This window comes from Trichomycterus rosablanca, chromosome 10 (assembly GCF_030014385.1).
Source record: "Trichomycterus rosablanca isolate fTriRos1 chromosome 10, fTriRos1.hap1, whole genome shotgun sequence".
Taxonomy (NCBI): Eukaryota; Metazoa; Chordata; class Actinopteri; order Siluriformes; family Trichomycteridae; genus Trichomycterus; species Trichomycterus rosablanca.
The window spans coordinates 9,322,783-9,344,561 of record NC_085997.1 but is presented as its reverse complement, the minus strand read 5'-3'; the positions used below and the strand labels follow the sequence as shown (position 1 = coordinate 9,344,561).

General features: G+C 38.4%; 2 non-coding genes across 2 annotated transcripts; one reads left to right on the top strand and one right to left on the bottom strand.

Annotated features, from left to right (window-relative positions):
* Positions 1 to 9,710: 9,710 nt before the first annotated feature.
* trnaa-agc (transfer RNA alanine (anticodon AGC)) lies at positions 9,711 to 9,783 on the bottom strand. The gene has a single exon. It is a non-coding gene; the product is annotated as a tRNA-Ala (tRNA).
* A 1,523-nt stretch (positions 9,784 to 11,306) lies between these two features.
* On the top strand, positions 11,307 to 11,379 carry trnaa-agc (transfer RNA alanine (anticodon AGC)). Its single transcript has one exon. It is a non-coding gene; the product is annotated as a tRNA-Ala (tRNA).
* The last annotated feature ends 10,400 nt before the right edge of the window (positions 11,380 to 21,779 follow it).

Here is a 21,779-nt window from a genome sequence, read left to right as displayed (position 1 = left end):
GTCCCTGCTGAGACTGGTTCCTCTCAAGGTTTCTTCCTGAGTTTTTCTCTGCCACAGTCGCCCTCGGCTTGCTCAATAGGGGTTTTTGGTCTGTTGGTCCTGGATTTTGTAAAGTTGCTTTGAGACAATGTTCATTGTAAAAAGCGCTCTATAAATAAATTTTACTTGACATGTGTCTGAGATCTCTAACTCAAGCACCGTTTATGCAATCCATTTGAGTACTACTGTATTTTATAGGGTACATCCTGAGCTTTTTATTAATGTCACATTTGTGGGTGTGTGGCAAGCAGCTCATGAACTTTCTTTTAAAAATGGCTGCCATGTCATATTTCACGTTTTATGGAAATAAGCAAAGTAAGAGATCAGTTTTGTTCAATATGAGTCATAACTTCAGTTTATAAAGATTACAGAAATGTACAGCAATTTTAACCCTTTCTAAACAAAACATTTATCCAATGTCCCTTGTTGTGGCCAGCAGGACTAACTGCCCCCTGTTTTAGCCTATTTCTATACAAGGAAGCAGAGAGCTGAGTGAGTAAGGCAGAAAATATTTTATTACAAATTTATGCAGGAAATTCAGGTGGTGGTGTGTTAGTGTGTGTTGTGCTGGAATGACTGGATAAGACACAGCAGCGCTGCTGGACTGAGAATAGTCCACCAACCAAAAACATCCAGCCATCAGCACCCAGTGGGAAGCGTCCTATGACCACTGATGAAGGTCTAGAAGATGATCAACTCAAACAGCAGCGATAGATGAGTGATCGTTTCGGACTTTACATCTACAAGGTGGACCAACTAGGTAGGAGTGTCTAATAGAGTGGACAGTGAGTGGACACGGTATTTAAAAACTCCAGCAACGCTGCTGTGTCAGATCCACTCATGCCAGCACAACACACACTAACACACCACCACCATGTCAGTGTCACTGCAGTGCTGAGAATGATCCACCACCTAAATAATACCTGCTCTGTGGTGGTCCTGTCAATAATTGTAGAACTACAAAGTGCTTCTATATGGTAAGTGGAGCTGATAAAATAGACAGTGAGTGTAGAAACAAGGAGGTGGTTTTAATGTTATGGTTGATTAGTGTAAACTCACACACTGCTGTATGTGCTTACATGACTGTAGGACGCGTTTTCAGTGCATTACCGTAATATCCATAAAATGTGTCCTTGAGATTTCAGTGCAGAAAAGTTTGTGTAGAGACTGCAGCAGCGGATACTGTGTTTGTTTAGATTTTATGGTCATACTTTATTAACAAGTTTAAGGTAAGTTTATTAAAATAAACGTTTTTTGTCTATTAGCTTCTGGATATTTTCGGATGCTACGGACAAAACTGTGTTGTACTGCTATTATGATACGACTATGTTCCAAACCCTTTTAGACTCTTCCACCACCGTTAGCGCTTCTCTCAGTTAGTTTAGCTCATTAAATATATTATCCACAATATCGCTTACTTTTACAAACCCAATTGCAAAAATGTTTAGACAGAAGAAAAAATGTCAATGTAAATAGACAGCAATTTGTAAAAGATGTTATTTAAATTCTAGCATACAAACATACATCGCTCCAAAATATGAATGAACGCTTCAGCCAGGGTTGCCAGATTGCGCATTTTAAAGTCCGTCAAAATGCATGGAAAACCGCCCAACATACGAAAAACAGCCGATAATCAGCGCTTAAACAATATTAAACCAGTTAAACATGACCTACTACTGCTGATATCTCACAAATCAGTGATTATAAATTATTAATGTCATTTGAAATAATAAAAAACTAAGACTAAGAAGTCTTAAGGGTTTTTTGTGTTTTTGCTAGAACTGTTTCTACTTGAAGAACTCTGTAGTATAATTCAAGGTTCTTTGCTAACTCAATTAGATTTTTATGGATTTTTTTCTCTTGCCACATATAAATGCACATAACATTTAAGGACTGGAAAACAATCGTGCAATTGATACAGGAAAAAAGGTGAAAGAAAGGAATCTGTTTGTGATCTACCTGCAAAATTCTCCTCCTGAGATGTTTTTTTTGTGTGTGTAAGCAGCAACATACTTCACCTAAAACTTGATATAATCGCCTTCAAGAGAGCCGAAACAGAAATAAAAACATTTTATATTAATTGAAGTTCTACAGGACAACGTATGTTAAAGTTTGTAATTTAAGTCACATTCTTGTGAGGATTAAAGCAGGTTGCAGAGCCTGGATAGGTCAGTCGGTAGAGCATCAGACATTTAATCTGAGGGTCCAGGGTTCAAGTCCCTGTTTGAGTGAGTTGCTTCCTATTGCATTAGGTAAGCGGTAATTTCCAGCATTTAACCAGCCACAGCGAAGAACTGTTGGAGTAGCGACTAATCTTAACCCATCAGATACACGACCGTTCTTTAGTTACAGTAAGCTTGCAAGCAGAGCAACAAGACGGTCAGTATTTAAGGGCTTCCTTTCTTACAACATTTCTTCTGCTAAACCATCATGCTGTATGCTTAATTTAAGACTCCGTGGTGCATCGGTGTGTTTGAGCTTGTTCAAAAGCTCATTGGCTTTAGAACGTATGCTGTTTTCACAGTGTCTGCGTTCCATTTTAGATATAAACACAGTTATTGGGTGAGTACAATTTTTTTTTTTATTATGTTTCCTATTATATCATAGTTGCATGTAGTCGGAGTGATGCTAGAGATAACAGCAACGATACAAAGGTACACCAAGTTAAGGTTTGTGTGCACAGTTACATAAAAAAAAAAAGTTAAGAAAGGTTGTGGGTCAAAAAGGGCATGTGCCACACTTGGGATTGGGATTGAGTATACGTTGCATTGGGTGGGTAAACATGGAGCCGGCGTTGAAAAGCATGAGTTGGCAGCGGTGGGATTTGAACCCACGCCCCCGAAGAGACTGGAGCCTTAATCCACCGCTCGGCCACGCTACCACTGTTTAAGGGGCAGATCGAAACGAGCAACTACGTATGCAATTTCTACCTGCATTTTCCAATAGAAGTCAAAGAGGTTTGCAAGTGCAGTCACCACACTTGTGATGGAGCACAAGCTACACCAAACTGGTAAACATCATGAGTTGGTGATGAACTTTCTTCTTCAGACTGGTTTTTAAATGAAAGTCAAAGAGAAGGCAGGAACCCGGATAGCTCAGTCGGTAGAGCCTCAGACTTTTAATCTGAGGGTCCAGGGTTCAAGTCCCTGTTCGGGTGAGTTGTTTCTTACTGTATTAGGTAAGCGGTAATGTCCCGTACTACATGCTTTGTTTAGAATGATGAAGAATTTGTACTTTGTGAGATATTTCTAAGTAAAATAGCATGTACTTGATAAGCTTGAAATAATTGCACACTGCATGTGTAACATGTTCTCCACACCAACTAGTTGTTTTAAACAGACTGTAGTAAATAGAGGACCGTTTAAATCTATATTTATGTGCAGCCTAATAATGCACTGAGTTTTAGATATTAATACCCACATATTTTATGTTGAATGACATGCATCATAATTTTAGTTCTTGCTTCACAGAGCTGCTTTGTTATTGCTCTGCACTAAACAGTTGGTATATCCTGCACTATTTTGGCTCTTACATAATGCAGCATCAACCCTTAAGTCAGTCTGTCAGTGGTACAAAGTTACAATTTGGTTCAGTTCGTCCTAAAGGCTGCGATAAACGTGAGTACGTGAGCTTAAACACGTTGAACCCCCACTTTATAATGCAGCATCAATGATCTGTTAGTACATTACAATTTACAAAGGGTAAAGGCGAGTTCTTTATACGAGGAATTAGCTCAATTGGTAGAGTGCTTGCTTCGCGTGTGAGAGATAGCGGTATCGATGCCCGCATTCTCCAATGCAGAAACATTATGATCGTTTAAAGGCAACACGTAATGTAAGAATCGTTTCGTCATTGCTCACTGAAACGCTGCGTCAAAAATGAGGTCAGTTTACGCTCTATTTTCATTCATCGTTTAGTTTAAAGACCTTTATTAATTTTTTTAAATTGACAAACATGCAATAACTTTGAAACAATCTTGAAACAAATCTTTTCACATTATTATGTATGGTAGAGGGTTAAAGATGTAAATTTGTATAAAGCATGAGCTGTAGCTGCACACATTCAGTTTAAAACACTGATGCTTGCCTACAAAGCCAAAAATGGACCAGCCCCAAGCTACCATCGTGGTCTAATCAAACCCCGCTCTGTACCACGCAACCTCCGAGCCACTAGTCTCGCTCGACTTGAGCCCCCACCCAGGACTAAAGGAAGACAAGCATCAAGGCTCTTCTCTGTTCTAGCACCCAAGTGGTGGAATGAACTTCCTCTGTCTGTCCGAACATCTGAGTCTCTTGCTGTCTTTAAAAAACGATTAAAAACCCACCTTTTTACTAAGCACTTAAGCTGACTTGTACTTATTTACTAAATTTTTTTTTCCATTTCCAAAAAAACTAACAAAAAAAACCCACTTTTAACAGGTTTCAGCAGATTTGTGTTCTTTGACTGTTGTTTACTAAAACTTGAGAAATGAAATGTTTACTATGGAAGCACTTCTGTAAGTCGCTCTGGATGAGAGCGTCTGCTAAATGCAGAAAATGTAAATGTAAAATGTTAAAAGTGGAATTTAAACCTACGCCTCCAGGGGAGACTGCAAACTAAACACAGCACCTTAGACCACTCAACCATCCTGACCTGCTTGCAAAGGTCTAATACCAATCCCACAACACCCCCACGTGAACTAAGCTTTGGATGAACTGTTGTATCTTTTCACATTATTATGTATGGTAGAGGGTTACAGATCGCAGCACCTTAGACCGCATCCTGACTAGCCTGGGTACCGTTGACACCACATCATATATCAATAGAAAGGGAGCCCCATATGAGCACTCCAACTGACCAAATAATGATTTTGGGTGGACCATTCTTAGCACTGTAACGGCACTAGCATGTTAGGGTGTGTTTTATCTGGTATGAGTGTATTAGGTACAGCCTTCTTGTTGGGTTTTTAACTGACTGGATTATTTGTTAATAACTCAAACCCTGTTTGTGCTGGTTGTAGGCTATTCAATCGACCACTAGATGTAGTGTAGTGTGTATTCGTGTTTCCTTAATTTCGTTGTGTTCTCCCTTAATGTAATTGCGTTCCACCTTAAAGAATTTGTGTTGTCTCTTAATATATTCGCGTTTTTCCTTATTGTTGTTGTGTTGTCAGCTTTTGTTTGTTTTGTAAATGTTATTGTGTTTTAACTCAGCGGGCCACCGTAATATAGATGGCATAATATGAATACAGTTAGAAAGTAAAACGATGTCGCATGCTGACCTGTGTGGAATACAACTAATGTATGTAGTACTAAGAAGTGTTTCTTAAGGGTTTTTTTTGGTGTTCTTGCTGGAACTGTTCTACAGGACAACGTATGTTAAAGTTTGTAATTCAAGTCACGTCCTTGTGAGGGTTAAAGCAGCTTGCTGAGCCCGGGTAGCTCAGTCGGTAGAGCATCAGAGCATCAGGGTCCAGGGTTCAAGTCCCTGTTTGGGAGAGTTGTTTATTACTGCATTAGGTAAGCGAAAATGTCCTGTACAACATGGTTTAATTAGAAAGTTGAAGAATTTGTACTTTGTGAGATGTTATTAAGTGAAATACCATGTACTTGATAAGCTTGAAATAATAGCGCTCTGTGTGTGTAACATGTTCTCCACACCAACTAGTTGTTTCAAACAGACTGTAGTAAATAGAGGACAGTTTAAATCTATATTTATGTGTAGCCTAATAATGCACTGAGTTTTAGATATTAATACCCACATATTTTTTGTTGCCTTAAAGACTCACTTAAATCCTGATCATAATTTTTGATGCTGCGTTTCATTAAGCGATGCCGCAACGAGTTTCATATTACATGACACCCTTAAATAATCATAATGTATCTGCACTGGAGAATGCAGGCATCGATCCCGCTACCTCTCACATGCTAAGCGAGCGCTCTACCATTTGAGCTAATTCCCCTTACGATGCTCCCTTGTTCCCATTTTGAAGGTTGTGATATTACTTTAAACTTACCTTTTCTTTTTCATGTAATTACTGATATTTTACTGGATCTCTGCTGATATCTTGTGGGCCATATTGACTAATCAGTGAAAATTAATGTTTCCTTGTATAATAAAACCATTATGCTTATTTAGCTTTAATTAGCTTTAATTATTAAAGAGTTAATAAGATAGTGATGGTGAAACTAAAAACCTGTTATTACCATCACTAAGTGTCTTTACCATCACAACAAGTTATGTGTCGGTAATGACATGTTGAGGTAATAACAGTTTTTACTTAGGGAAAAAAGTAAACAGCTAGTATACAATGTACTTTACATACATTTAAATAATGTGAACATTTCAATTGTAAAATACTGCTGTAACAATGTAAATAGACGCTGAATAAACATACTTTATGATCAGGATGAATACATGTTTAAATTTCTCAAATTTTTAGAGATCAAAAACCAAGGTCCTGGCACCCATGTGGATGTTACTTTGACACGTACCACCTACCTCAGCATTGTTGCAGACCATGTACACCCTTTCATGCAAACTGTATTCCCTGATGGCTGTTGACTCTGAAGAAGTAACTTTGTATAAAGCTTGAGATGTCAGAAGTGGGATACGAACTCACACCTCCAGGGGAGACTGCGACCTGAACGCAGCGCCTTAGACCGCTCGGCCATCCTAACATGCTTACGAGGTCCTAATGCCAATTACCAACAACACCCCCACATGGCCAAAGATTTGTACAAAGTGCTGAATCTTTTCACATTGTTATGTATGTTAGAGGGTTAAAGACATAAATTTGTATAAAGCACTAGCAGTCAGAAGTGGGATTCAAACCCACGCCTCATGGGACACTGTGACCTGAACTTAGCGTTTTAGACCTCATCCTGACTAGCTTGGGTACCATCGACACCACCATTTGTACGAACTGCTTAATCTTTTTACATCATTATGTATGGTAAATTTACTGATTGTAACCCATTTGCTGCACTGTACACTTTGTCACTAGGCTGTAAACCATATATCAATAGAAAGGGAGCCCCATATGAGCACTCCAACTGACCAAATAATGTTTTTGGGTGGACCATTGTTAGCACTGTAACGGCACTAGCATGTTAGGGTGTGTTTTCCCTGGTATATGTGTATTAGGTACAGCCTTCTTTTTGGGTTTTTAACTGACTGGATTATTTATTAAGAACTCAAACCCTGTTTGTGCTTGTTGTAGGCTATTCAATCGTCCATTAGATGGAATAATATGAATACAGTTAATATTGCGTTAGAATCAAGCAATAGAACACGAGAGGGAGTGTGTTATCGCGAATAACATCACGGCTGTGATTCGGTCGCAGCCGTGATGTTATTCGCGATAACACATGACCTCAAGTGTTCTATTGCTTTTATACAACAGTTTTTACAAAATAAAGAAAGAAAATAAATCAAAGAAGCCCTGAATTTCATAATAAATATGCTTTAATATTGACAATACCTTCCGCCAAAAAGTAGTTCCACAACGAATATAAAGTTTAACACTACGATCGGGAAAAAGGTCTGTGTCGCCTGCGTGCGCGTTTGTGTGCATGAAGCTTGTCGTTACTGGCAACGCGTCAGCGGAGTAATACAGTTGTGGTGTGAAAAGGCTGTGCTGTTATCACGAATATCAGCACGGTTAGAACGCTTCTCAACCAATCAGATTGTAAGGTCGGAACTAACTGTGGTATAAAGTAAAACGATGTCTGTTTCTATCACAGTTTCATCGCATGCTGACCTCTAGAATACAACTGATGTATGTAGCACTAAGAAGTGTTTCTTAAGGGTTCTTTTTGTGTTCTTGGTAGAACTGTTGCTACTTGAAGAACCCTTTAGTAGAATTCAATGTTCTTTGCTAACTCAATTTGATTTTTATGGATTTTTTTTTCTCTTGCCACATATAAATGCACATTACATTTTAATGACTGGAAAACAATCGGGCAAAATTCTCCTCCAGAGATGTTTTTCTTTGTGTGTAAACAGCAACAGCCTTCACCTTTAAAGCACCTTTAAAACCCCCTTTAGCCTTTTGTAAATTGTAATGTACTATCAGAGCGTTGATGCTGCATTATAAAGTGAGAGTGCAACGTGTTTAAGCTCACATACTCTTTTCTGTATTATACCTTGCTTTTAAACCATCACAGACTCTATTTATCGCAGCCTTTAGGACGATCTAAACCCAATCAAAACTGTCTTTGTTCCACTTATAGACTGACTTAAGGGTTGATGCTGCATTTTAAAGGGAATGTCGTGAGTTTCAGCTGTTCATCTTCTATGAAGCAGTTTCACCAGAAGAAAAACCATTAAAAAGTCACGTACCTCTACTTTAACAAAAAGTCGTTTCAGATAAAACTCCGAGACATTTCAAAATTGGAGAATTATAAGTTATTGTGTGTTTGTGTAGCCCAATTAAAATTTGGGCATAACTAATATTTTGTTTATGTTAATTTATAACTAGTAAATAAGTTGTTCTTATTTGTTCTGTAAATAATGTTCTGGTTGTTTTATGCTGTTTAAAGTAAAGTGTATGTATAGCCCTCCCTTGATTTATTTTTAAGCCAATCAGCATGAACTGTCACAGGTCGGGAAAAGAGCGAGAGAAAGTGGGTGGAAAAGAAGAAAAAAGTGTCATGTAAGCGGGTAAAACACCTGTTTAGGATTTATCTCTCTTGATGCATTAAGACAAACGGACAGTGAGTCTTATATTAACATCTTGCAGTCGATTAGTGACATTGTTTATGCTGTATCAGCCGTGAACTTCGTCTCTTGAGTTTACGCGCATGGACATTGAAGGCAGTACGCTTCCTCAGCAACTGTGATGATTACAGTGTATTAAAAGCATCGGATAAACTCTGATTGTTTCATCCAAGATCAAAAGGAAAAAGACTGGTGGATTTTTTCTGTTTCATCCATGTAAACAAAGAACGTGGACAGCTCCACCACAACCGACCAAATATACTTCATGATCTGTGCTGATTGGGACTATTAGGTTGGATCAGGCCTTCAACGGTAATTTTGGGTACCCTTTTTTTAGTTAGTTATTTACCTAACTTAGGAGAGATTGATAATATTTTGAATATTACTGATGGTAATTTGAGTGAATCTGTATTATAACATTTTTGTAAAATATATTGGGGTTTGAAATGCATATTAATGATTGTGTAAATGAGTAAATAGTTAATTTGTTTAAGTATTATTAACGTATACAAGTTTGGTATGTGAGTCAGGGATAATGTTAATACAGCTACTGTAAATGGTGTTAGTAAATGGTGTTTTTTTTGTGCAAGGTTAGTACCACATATATATATAGGGTAATTGAAGTAGTTTTTTCAGTTTAAATAAGAGTAGAGCTTAAATATAAAATAATCGTAAGTACTGATAAGTAGTGGCCCTTTTAAATCCTTACATTACCACAAAGAAAGAGATTTCTTAAACAAATAAAAGAAGTCAGGGAGCGCTTTCCAAATACAGCCAGGGGTGCTAGGGGGCGCTATATTTGTCAATTTAAACATGTCAAAAAAGGTCTTTAAACCAAACGATTTGAGTAAAAATAGAGCATAACTGTCACTGTAGAACTTACAGACTGACCTAATGTTTGATGCAGCGTTTCAGTGAGCAACGACTTTCATATTATGTGTTGCCTTTAAATGATCATAATGTTTCGGCATTGGAGAATGTGGGCATCGATCCCACTACCTCTCGCATGCTAAGCGAGCGCTCTACCATTTGAGCTAATTCCCCTTACACAAAATCTTCTTTTAGGATTTGTAAATTGTAATGTACTAACAGAGTGTTGATGCTGCATTATAAAGTGAGGGTGCAACGTGTTTAAGCTCACGTACTCTTTTCTATATTATGCGTTGTTTTTAAACCATCACAGACTCAGTTTATTTAAAACGTTGATCTTAGCCTTTAGGACGAACAATGTGAGGTCTTTTATGAAGTGCATTTTTTCTTTGATTTTGTTGGACCTGTAGGAGATTGTCCTGTTCTTGTTGCAGCTCTGCTGGAGGGTTATTTTCTTGGTGTTTGTGGTGGTGGTGGTGGTGGGGTCTTTGTTCCCATTTTGGTTTATTTAGTAAATGATGTACTTTACATCCATTTAAATAATGTGAAAATTTCCATTTTTGTCATAAAATACTGCTGTAACAATGTAAATGGACGCTGAATAAACATACTTAAATGGATATTTAAGTATTTAAGTACATATTTAAATGGATTTAAAGTACATCATATACAAAATAAACCAAAATGGGAACAAAGACCCCACCACCACAAACACCAAAAAAATAACCCTCCAGCAGAGCTGCAACAATAAACAGAGCAAGATCAGGATGAATACATGATTCAGTTTCTCAGAGATCAAAAGCCTGGGTCCTGGCATCCATGTGGATGTTACTTTGGCACGTACCACCTACCTCAGCATTGTTGCAGACCATGTTCACCCTTTCATAAAAACTGTATTCCCTGATGGCTGTGTCCTCTAAAGAAGTAGATTTGTTTAAATCATGAGCTGTCAGAAGTGGGATTCGAACCCGTAAACTGCTTAATCTTTTCACATTATCATGTATTGTAAATGTACTGACTGTAACCCATCTGCTGCACTGTACACTTTGTCACTAGGCTGTAAACCAAAAATCAATAGAAAGGGAGCCCCATATGAGATCTCCAACTGACCAAATAATGATTTTGGGTGGATCATTCTTAGCACTGTAACAGCACTAGCATGTTAGGGTGTGTTTTCTCTAGTCTGAGTGTATTAGGTACAGCCTTCTTGTTGGGTTTTTAACTGACTGGATTATTTATTAAGATTAATTATTATTCATTAAGAACTCAAACCCTGTTTGTGCTGGTTGTAGGCTATTCAATTGTCCGCTAGATGACATAATATGAATACAGTTACAAAGTAAAACGATGTCTGTTTCGAGCAAAGTTTCATCGCATGCTGACCTGTGTGGAATACAACTGATGTATGTAGCACTAAGAAGTGTTTCTTAAGGGTTCTTTTAGGTGTTCTTGGTAGAACTGTTTCTACTTGAAGAACCATTTAGTATAATTTAAGGTTCTCTGCTAACTCAATTTGATTTTTATGGATTTTTTTATTTTGCCACATATAAATGCACATAACATTTTAATGAAAAGCAACGCATAATATAGAAAAGAGTACGTGAGCTTAAACATGTTGCACCCTCACTTTATAATGCAGCATTAACACTCTGTTAGTACATTACAATTTACAAAGGATAAAGGAAGCTTCTGTGTAAGGGGAATTAGCTCAAATGGTAGAGCGCTCGCTTAGCATGCGAGAGGTAGTGGGATCGATGCCCACATTCTCCAGAACACAAACATTATGATCATTTTGCAATCTGAAAAGATGAAATTAGGGTAAAATTCGTTGCAGCATCAACCATAAGGCTAGTCTGTCCGTGTTACAATGTCAGTAACGCCCTATTTACGCTCAAACAGTTTTGTTTACATACCTTTTTTGTTTTGTTTTGACAGAAACGCATGAACTTATAATTTTTTATAATGTTTTATTATTTGACACTGTTACAATTGATACATTATAAAGTATTGTACATATTTAAGTTCGGTGGCATAATTGGCTTGCTTTTAAAAACGACCACAGTGCGCCATCTACAGGCCATTCTTGGTACGTCTTGTTAAAACGTAGCCAATGGAAAACTGGTGCCCACACTTCTGTGGCTTGGGATCTACTATTTCAGTCAACAGGTCATCGGGATCTACTTTTTAAAAAGGTTGGTCTCATCATTTTTCAAGAATGCTTTAAAGCTTTTTTAAATGCGCTTCATTTGCCTGTATTGATATTCAGCATTACAGGGCAAGCGTGGGTCCAGTGTCACGAACACTGGGCTCAAGACAAAAATACACCCTGGACAGGGTGCGTCAAACCATCGCAAAGCATCACACTAATTTATCCACTCACTCACACATACAGGTGCAATTTAGAGCAGCAATTACACCTACTGGCACGTTTTCATACCCGGAGGAAAGCCACGTATACTTGGTGAGTATACACCGATCAGCCATAACATTAAAACCACTTCCTTGTTTCTACACTCACTGTCCATTTTATCAGCTCCACCATATAGAAGCACTTTGTAGTTCTACAATTACTGACTGTAATCCATCTGTTTCTCAACATGCTTTTTTATTCCCCTTTTATGCTGTTCTTCAATGGTCAGGACTCTCCTGTGTTGTGCTGGTATGAGTGGATAAGACACAGCAGCGCTGCAGGTTTTTAAACACCTCACTGTCACTGCTGGACTGAGAATAGTCCACCAACCAAAAACATCCAGCCAACAGCGCCCTGTGGGAAGTGTCCTATGACCACTGATGAAGGTCTAAAAGATGACCAACTCAAACAGCAGCAATAGATGAGCAATCGTTTCTGACTGTCTCTACAAGGTGGACCAACTAGGTAAGAGTGTCTAATAGAGTGGACAGTGAGTGGACACGGTATTTAAAAACTCCAGCAGCGCTGCTGTGTCTGATCCACTCATACCAGCACAACACACACTAACACACCAACACCATGTCAGTGTCACTGCAGTGCTGAGAATGATCCACCACCTAGATAATACCTGCTCTGTGGTGGTCATGTCAATAATTGTAGAACTACAAAGTGCTTCTATATGGTGAGTGGAGCTGATAAAATAGACAGTGAGTGTAGAAACAAGGAGGTGGTTTTAATGTTATGGTTGATTAGTGTAAACTCACACACTGTTGTATGTGCTTGCATGACTGTAGGACGAGTTCTCAGTGCATTACCGTAATATCCATAAAATGTGTCCTTGAGATTTCAGTGCAGAAAAGTTTGTGTAGAGACTGCAGCAGCGGATACTGTGTTTGTTTAGATTTTGAGGTCATACTTTATTAACAAGGTAAGTTTATTTTTTAAAGAAAACTTTGTGTATATTAGCTTCTGGATATTTTCGGATGCTACGGACAAAACTGTGTTGTACTGCTATGATGATACGACTATGTTCCAAACACTTTTAGACTCTTCCACCACCGTTAGCGCTTCTCTCAGTTAGTTCAGCTCATTAAATATATTATCTACTGTATCCCTTATCTTTACAAACCCAATTCCAAAAATGTTTAGACAGAAGGGAAAATGTCAATGTAAATAGACAGCAGTTTGTAAAAGATGTTATTTATATTCTAGCATACAAACATACATCGCTCCAAAATATGAATGAACGCTTCAGCCAGGGTTGCCAGATTGCGCATTTAAAAGCCCGCCAAAATGCATGGAAAACCGCCCAAACATACTCACGAAAAACAGCCGATAATCAGCGCTTAAACAATATTAAACCAGTTAAACATGACCTACTACTGCTGATATCTCACAAATCAGTGATTATAAATTATTAATGGCATATCTTTTCACATTATTATGCATGGTAGAGGGTTAAATATGTACATTTGTTTAAAGCATGAGCTGTCAGAAGTGGGATTCGAACCCATGCCTTCAGGGAAAACTGCGACCTGAACGCAGCGCCTTAGACCGCTCAGCCATCCTGACTAGCTGGGATACCATTGATACCACCCTCGCCCCACATGGTCTAAGATTTGCACAAACTGCTTAATCTTTTCACATTATTATGTATGGTAGAGGGTTAAAGACGTACATTTGTGTAAAGCATGAGCTGTCACAGTGCCTTAGACTGCTAAAACCATTCTGTCTAGCTTGGACACTGTTGACGCCACTCCCACCCCACACAGACTAATATTTGTACAAAATGCTTAATCTTTTCACAAATTATTATGTCTGGTAAATTTACTGACTGTAACCCATTTGCTGCACTGTACACTTTGACACTAGGCTGTAAACCATGTATCAATAGAAAGGGAGCCCCATATGAGCACTCCAACTGACCAAATAATGTTTTTGGCACTGTAACGGCTCTAGCATGTTAGGGTGTGTTTTCTCTGGTATGAGTGTATTAGGCCTTCTTGTTGGGTTTTTAACTGACTGGATTATTTATTAAGATTATTTATTATTCATTAAGAACTCAAACCCTGTTTGTGCTCATTGTAGGCTATTAAATCGTTCACTAGTTAGCATAATATGAACACAGTTAGAAAGTAAAACGATGTCCATTACTAATAAATAAATAAATGTCTGTTATTAATAAAGCTACTTTGAATCTTGAATCTACTATCAAAGTTTCATCGCATGCTGACCTCTGTGGTATACAACTGATGTATGTAGTACTAAGAAGTGTTTCTTAAGGGTTTTTTGGTGACTTTTATTTTTGGCCAGGCAGTGTATGTTAAAGTTTGTAATTCAAGTCACATCATTGTGGACACGTCCTTGTGAGGATTGAGGTATCTTGCAGAGCCCGGATAGCTCAGTCGCTAGAGCGTCAGACTTTTAATCTGAGGTCCAGTGTTCAAGTCCCTGTTCGGGAGAGTTGTTTCTTACTGCATTAGGTAAGCGGTAATGTCCTGTACTACATGGTTTGTTTAGAATGATGAAGAATTTGTACTTTGTGAGTTTTTTGTAAGTAAACTAGCATGTACTTGATAAGCTTGAAATAATAGCACACTGTATGTGTTAACATGTTCTCCACACCAACTAGTTGTACGCCCAGCTGTTTCAAACAGACTAGTAAATAGAGGACCGTTTAAATCTCTAATTACACTTACATTTTACATTTTCTGCATTTAGCAGACGCTCTCATCCAGAGCGACTTACAGAAGTGCTTCCATAGTAAACATTTCATTTCTCAAGTTTTAGTAAACAACAGTCAAAGATAGGGGTGGGTTTATAAAATCGATTTTTCGATTTTAATCGATCTTTATTTGAACGATCCGATATCGATTCATATAAATGCGAGATAGATTTTTTAAATACGCCCCTTTTTACGGTGCACACGGAAATCTATTACTATTGTTACCCCCTTTAATTTCGCGTGACCAGCCACTGTTTTTTCATGCAACGAGATCTGACCTGCACATCAGTTTAGCATGGCAGAAGCTCAAGTTATGACCACTACACAACTTTTTGCACTGATTTTCGCTCGGCTCTGGATTCGTGAGGAACTCGGTGTTCGCTCTGCGATCAAAACTCGGCTCTCAATCAATGTGAGAAACAGCGAGGGGAAACACAGGGGAGAGGTTGGAAACAGGTGGTGGAGCGCAATATAGTTTCTATCAGAATACATCAGCACACGCGAGATCGTTCTCTACAAAACAAAATATTTATTAACCTCCAACTCACTACAGAACGATCCATGCTGCTCGTGTTGCCAAATCCACTCAGATTCATTTATTTCATCAGCGCACAAACTTTGATTGCTCGCTACTTGTTGATGTGCATGTTTGGACGTGGTATCATTAAACCTTTCATCACTGTAGCGGCAGATAGTGTTAAATGACTATCCAGAGCCAAGACCAGGCAGCAGACTAACAGGCCTAACCGACTGTCTGCGAGTCGCCATCGGACGTCACCTGGAATCCTTAGGTCACAAACCATTGAGACTGTGTCTGTTTACCGTGGCAGGTGTAAGCCAAAACAAAATCAAAAAGTATGTCATAATAACTTAATTAAAATTAATCTAAATGAGCATCATGAAAACCCTAGTAAAGTTAAACTAAAGTTAGGACTTCTAAACATCAGGTCACTTGCATGCAAAACAGTAATTGTAAATGAAATAATTACAGATAATTGTCTTAGTGCCCTGTGTTTAACCGAGACCTGGGCTAGACCTGATGAGTATCTAGGTTTAAATGAAGCATCTCCTCCGGGTTACAGTTATGAACATAAGCCACGTCTTAGCGGTCGTGGTGGAGGAATAGCCGCAATTTATGATAAAGACATAGGTCTTACTGTAAAATCATCTCCCATAACAAACTCGTTTGAAGTTCTTATCTCTGACATAACCAATAAATGTTCATCTGATAAAAATAGTATGTTTAAGCTGGTTACTGTTTATCGACCCCCTGGTCCTTACTCAGAATTTCTTAACGAATTTGCCGATTTTCTTTCTAAATTAGTTTTATCAACTAAGAAAGCTTTAATTGTTGGTGACTTTAATATTCATTATGAGGATAAGTGTAATCCACTCAAAATTGCGTTTGACTCTATTTTAGAATCCTTAGGCATCACCCAAAATGTAACAGGACCCACTCACTGCTGTAAACATACCTTAGATTTAATACTTACTTATGGTATAAACATAGACAACCTGGAAATTATACCACAGAATGACTTAATCTCTGATCACTCTCTACTAATTTATGAAGTGTCCCTGTCCAATAATATACAGCAACCAAATCGTTTTAAATGTAAGCGCACTATTACATCTGCAACTGCAGCAGCGTTCATAAACTGCCTACCAGAATTACCAAATATATCAGCATCAGAACCTAAAGAACTAGATCAGGCAACTCAAAACCTAGAGACCGTACTGCGTACAACCTTAGATAACGTAGCCCCACTCAAAACTAAACTGATTAGGGAGAAAAAACTTGCTCCTTGGTACAATGACCACACATGCGCACTTAAACAAGCAGCACGGAAATTAGAACGCAAGTGGCGTCACACTACACTAGAAGTGTATAAGATTGCTTGGAAAGATGCTCTAACTGAGTATAAACATGCACTTATAAAAGCTAAATCTTTATATTATTCATCCCTAATAGAGAAAAATAAAAACAATCCCAGATTCCTTTTTGAGACAGTGTCCAAATTAACTAAAAACGTTAATGAAACTGAATCTAATATACCGCCTGACTGTACCAGCGATGATTTTTTAAAATTCTTTAATGACAAGATAGAAAAAATACGACTTCAGAGTCAGATTGTGTCACTTGCCAATGTTAAGTATAAACTCACTCCGAGCAGCATTGGTGATAATAGTAACGAGTTAATCCAACTAAATTCCTTTAATCCAATCTCCCAAAATGAACTAACTGTGTTGATTAAATCATCGAAGTCATCATCGTGTATACTCGATCCTGTTCCAACTCGTTTACTTAAAGATTTACTCCCAGCTATTGTAGAGCCCCTGCTTACATTAATCAATGCATCCCTTAGCCTTGGATATGTACCTAAATTGTTTAAAAGTGCTGTTATTAAACCCCTGATTAAAAAACCTAATCTTGATCCACATGTACTAGCTAATTATAGGCCAATTTCAAACCTTCCTTTTGTCTCAAAGATATTAGAAAAAGTCGTTTCCAAACAGTTATGTTCTTATTTGAATGAAAATTGTATTCATGAAAAATTTCAATCAGGATTTAGACCCAATCATAGTACCGAAACCGCATTAATTAGAGTAGTTAACGAGTTGTTAATGTCTTCTGATAATGGATGTGTCTCTTTTCTTGTTCTATTAGATCTTAGTGCAGCGTTTGATACGGTCGATCATAACATTTTACTGGAGAGGCTAGAAAATACAGTAGGTGTTAAAGGACTCGCACTCTCTTGGTTTAAATCATATCTGACTGACCGCTCTCAATTCGTTTATGTAAATAATAAATGCTCGGAAACTACAAAAGTAAAGTATGGTGTTCCACAGGGGTCGGTACTGGGACCGCTATTATTTACACTCTATATGCTTCCACTAGGTGAAATTATTCATAAACATGGCATAAACTTTCACTGCTATGCAGATGACACACAGCTGTATATATCAGCCAAACCAAATGATACTGACACAATCAGTAAGATAGAAGATTGTGTAAACGACATAAAAAACTGGATGTCGTGTAATTTTCTTTTACTTAATTCAGATAAAACAGAGGTTTTACTTGTTGGCTCTAAAGCTGCAAGAGACAAATTGTCTAACCTGGTGCTAAACTTAAACACGTTCTCTGTTACTCCCAGCCCAGATGTAAAAAACTTAGGTGTCACAATAGATTCAGATCTCTCATTTGATACACACGTTAATAATATTACTAGAGTTGCTTTCTATCATTTGCGTAACATTTCTAAAATAAGAAATATACTATCTGTTAATGACGCCGAAAAACTGATCCATGCGTTTATAACTTCTCGGTTAGATTATTGTAATGCTCTTCTAACTGGATGCTCTGGTAGATCCTTAAACAAACTCCAGTTAGTTCAAAATGCAGCAGCTCGAGTGCTAACTAGAACTAAAAAATTTGACCATATTACTCCTGTTCTATCATCTCTACACTGGCTGCCAGTTAAATTTCGCATTGATTACAAAATACTTTTACTAACTTATAAAGCGCTACATGGTCTGGCTCCACAGTATCTGAGTGAACTTATTAATCACTACAGCCCAGCGCGTCCACTTCGTTCACAAGATGCAGGGTTACTTATAGTTCCTAAAATTAAAAAGATCACGGCTGGTGGAAGAGCGTTTTCCTACAAAGCTCCACAACTCTGGAATAATCTTCCTGCCTCTATTCGGGATTCGGACACAGTCTCAATGTTTAAGTCTAAACTGAAAACATATTTATTTTCTCAGGCTTTTGATTAGTATAGACAAAGGCGCAGAGCTTGGGGGTTCTTGGTCATAGAAACTTGTGGTGATCAGGGATGTTGGGTTGCTGTCGTTCTGCCTCTCTTGTCCGATCACTCAGGTTTGGTGACGGTGGGGAGATGGGCGCTGATGTCCTGTGAAAGCCTTCATGACCTTGTTACCTGCTTGCTCTCCCTTTTAGTTATGCTGTAATAATTAGGGCTGCCGGAGTCTAAAACTCTCTGTAAAACTGTTTGTCAACTAGCATTGTACATTATTAACTACATTCTCTGTTGTTTTACCCCGAGGGCATTCTGATGGAAACCTGTTTACCCGCCGAGGTTAAGGATTGAAGTCGAGACTGCCGGGACAACGATGCTGCTCCTGTCAGATGTGACGGGTCTGGAGTAATTGCAACGACAAGAAATCACTACAGACTTTATTGAAGACTAGAGTGGATAACAACTCTATTATTATTTAATTGTTTATTTATCTATTTATTACCAGTTATGACTTTTAGATCATTTAATTTTGTGTTTGTATGATTTGTGTAAATCGTGTATTTATTTAAAGTATCCTCCAGGCCACCCATGAAGGATGGGCCCTGCTGAGTCTGGTTCCTCTCAAGGTTTCTTCCTGTAATTTTCAGGGAGTTTTTCCTTGCCACAGTCGCCCTCGGCTTGCTCAACAGGGGTTTTTGTATCTGTTGGTCCTGGATTTTGTAAAGTTGCTTTGAGACAATGTCTATTGTAAAAAGCGCTATATAAATAAAGTTGACTTGACTTGACTTGACTTCTCACGTGTGTTTTCGTGACAAAACGTAGTTTTGGAGACCAGAGAAGCTCGCCTGTGATTCCCCCTGGTGATGGATGGTGTAGTGTAAAACTCCCCATCGCCGATCAGTCGTGTAGTGTGAACATTACAGTGACCACGTGTTAATCAGAGTGTCGTGTAGTGTAAACTTGGCATAAGCTGTACAACAGCCAGGTGTATGTTTACATTACATTTACAATGTTGTAGCATGTCAGACAAATGGAAGAAAACAGTAACATTCATTTTTTATTATTATTTCATTTGTCTGACATGCTACAACATTGTAAATGTAATGTAAACATACACCTGGCTGTTGAATGTTACTGTTTTCTGTTTTGGATTAATTATTTATGTAAACAAAATACACAAATATTTTTAATAATGAGTGTTCTTTGTACAATTATCACATTCGTTCTCTGAACATCTGTACATATGTAAACAAAACCTGTTAATGTAACTCAAATATGCCTAAATGTGTTGAATCGAAATTGGATCGAAAATCGAATCGAAAATCGAAGATCGAATCGAATCGGGACCTGGTGAATCGGAATCGAATCGATCCAGGAAATTGGTGGCGATACCCAGCCCTAGTCAAAGAACACAAATCTGCTGAAACCTGTTAGAACAAAAGTGGGTTGTTTTTTTTTTGGAAATGGAAAAAAAATGTTAGTAAATATGTACAAGTCAGCTTAAGTGCTTAGTAAAAAGGTGGGTTTTTAATCGTTTTTTAAAGACAGCAAGAAACTCAGATGTTCGGACGGACAGAGGAAGTCCATTCCACCACTTGGGTGCTAGAACAGAGAAGAGCCTTGATGCTTGTCTTCCTTTAGTCCTGGGTGGAGGATCAAGTCGGGCGAGACTAGTGATTCGGAGGTTGCGTGGTACAGAGCGGGGGTTTGATTAGACCGCGAAGGTAGCTTGGGGCTGGTCCATTTTTGGCTTTGTAGGCGAGCATCAGTTTTTAAACTGAATGCGTTCAGCTACAGGAAGCCAGTGAAGAGAACGCAGCAGTGGGGTGATGTGGCAGTGTTTGGGCTGGTTAAAAACCAGACGGGCAGCTGCATTTTGAATGAGCTGCAAGGGTTTAATAGTGGACATGGGAGCTCCTGCCAGGAGGGAGTTGCAGTAGTCCAACCGTGAGATTACAAGTGATTGGACCAGAATCTGGGTAGCTTTCCTGGAGAGAAATGGCCGAATCTTCCTGATGTTGTACAGGAGGAACCGGCACGATCTTGTCATGTTGGCTATATAAGGAGAGAAGGTCAGCTGGTTATCCAGGACAGCACCAAGACTTCTTACCTTATCAGATGGTCTGATCTGGGAGTCATCCAGAGAAATGACTAGGTCCTGGGTTGGAGACTGATCTCCAGGAATAAGCAACACCTCTGTCTTGCTGGGATAAAGTTTTAGATGATGAGCTGACATCCATTGTGAGATATCTCGCAGACATGCTGAGATGCGAGCTGAGACTTGTGTGTCTGAAAAAGGAAATGACAGAACGAGCTGAGTGTCATCTGCATAGGAGTGGTAGGAGAAGCCATGGGAGGCTATGACCTTACCCAGAGATTTGTACTAACTCCTTAATCTGTAACCCATTTGCTGCACTGTACACTTTGTCACTAGGCTGTAAATCATATATCAATAGAAAGGGAGCCCCATATGAGCACTCCAACTGACCAATTAATGTTTTTGGATGGACCATTGTTAGCACTGTAACGGCACTAGCATGTTAGGGTGTGTTTTCTCTGGTATGAGTGTATTAGGTACAGCCTTCTTGTTGGCTTTTTAACTGACTGGATTATTTGTTACGAACTCAAACCCGGTTTGTGCTTGTTGTAGGCTATTCAATCGTCCACAAGATTGAATAATATGAATACAGTTAATATTGTATTATATAATACAGTAGAATGACTATAAAGCTGAGTCTGAGCTTAAACACTTGCACCCTGACTTTATAATGCAGCATCAATGCTCTGTTAGTACATTAGTAAAGGTGGAGTCTTCGTAAGGGGAATTAACTCAAATTGTAGAGCGCTCGCTTAGCATGCGAGAGGTCGTGGGATCGATGCCCGCATTCTCCAGTGCAGAAACATTATGATCATTTGGCAGCAACTCGGAATCTGAAATGATAAAATTAAGGCGAAATTCGTTGCAGCATCAATCTTTAGGCCAGTCTGTTACCATGTCATTAACGCCCTATTTACTCTTAAACAGTTTTATTTACATACCTTTTTTGTTTTGTTTTGACAGAAACACATGAACTTATAATGCTACAATATTAAAATGCATCAGAGTTTTATTTCTTAGTTTGATCACTGCTATTGATATAACTGAAATTATATTATTATCTTTTTTATTTAGTTTTTGAAGTTTTTTTGAAAAAAAGACTCACAGTGATCATTACCAGGATAAAACAGGCAGTGAATGAATGAATGTATTCCATAATAAGAAACAATAAGA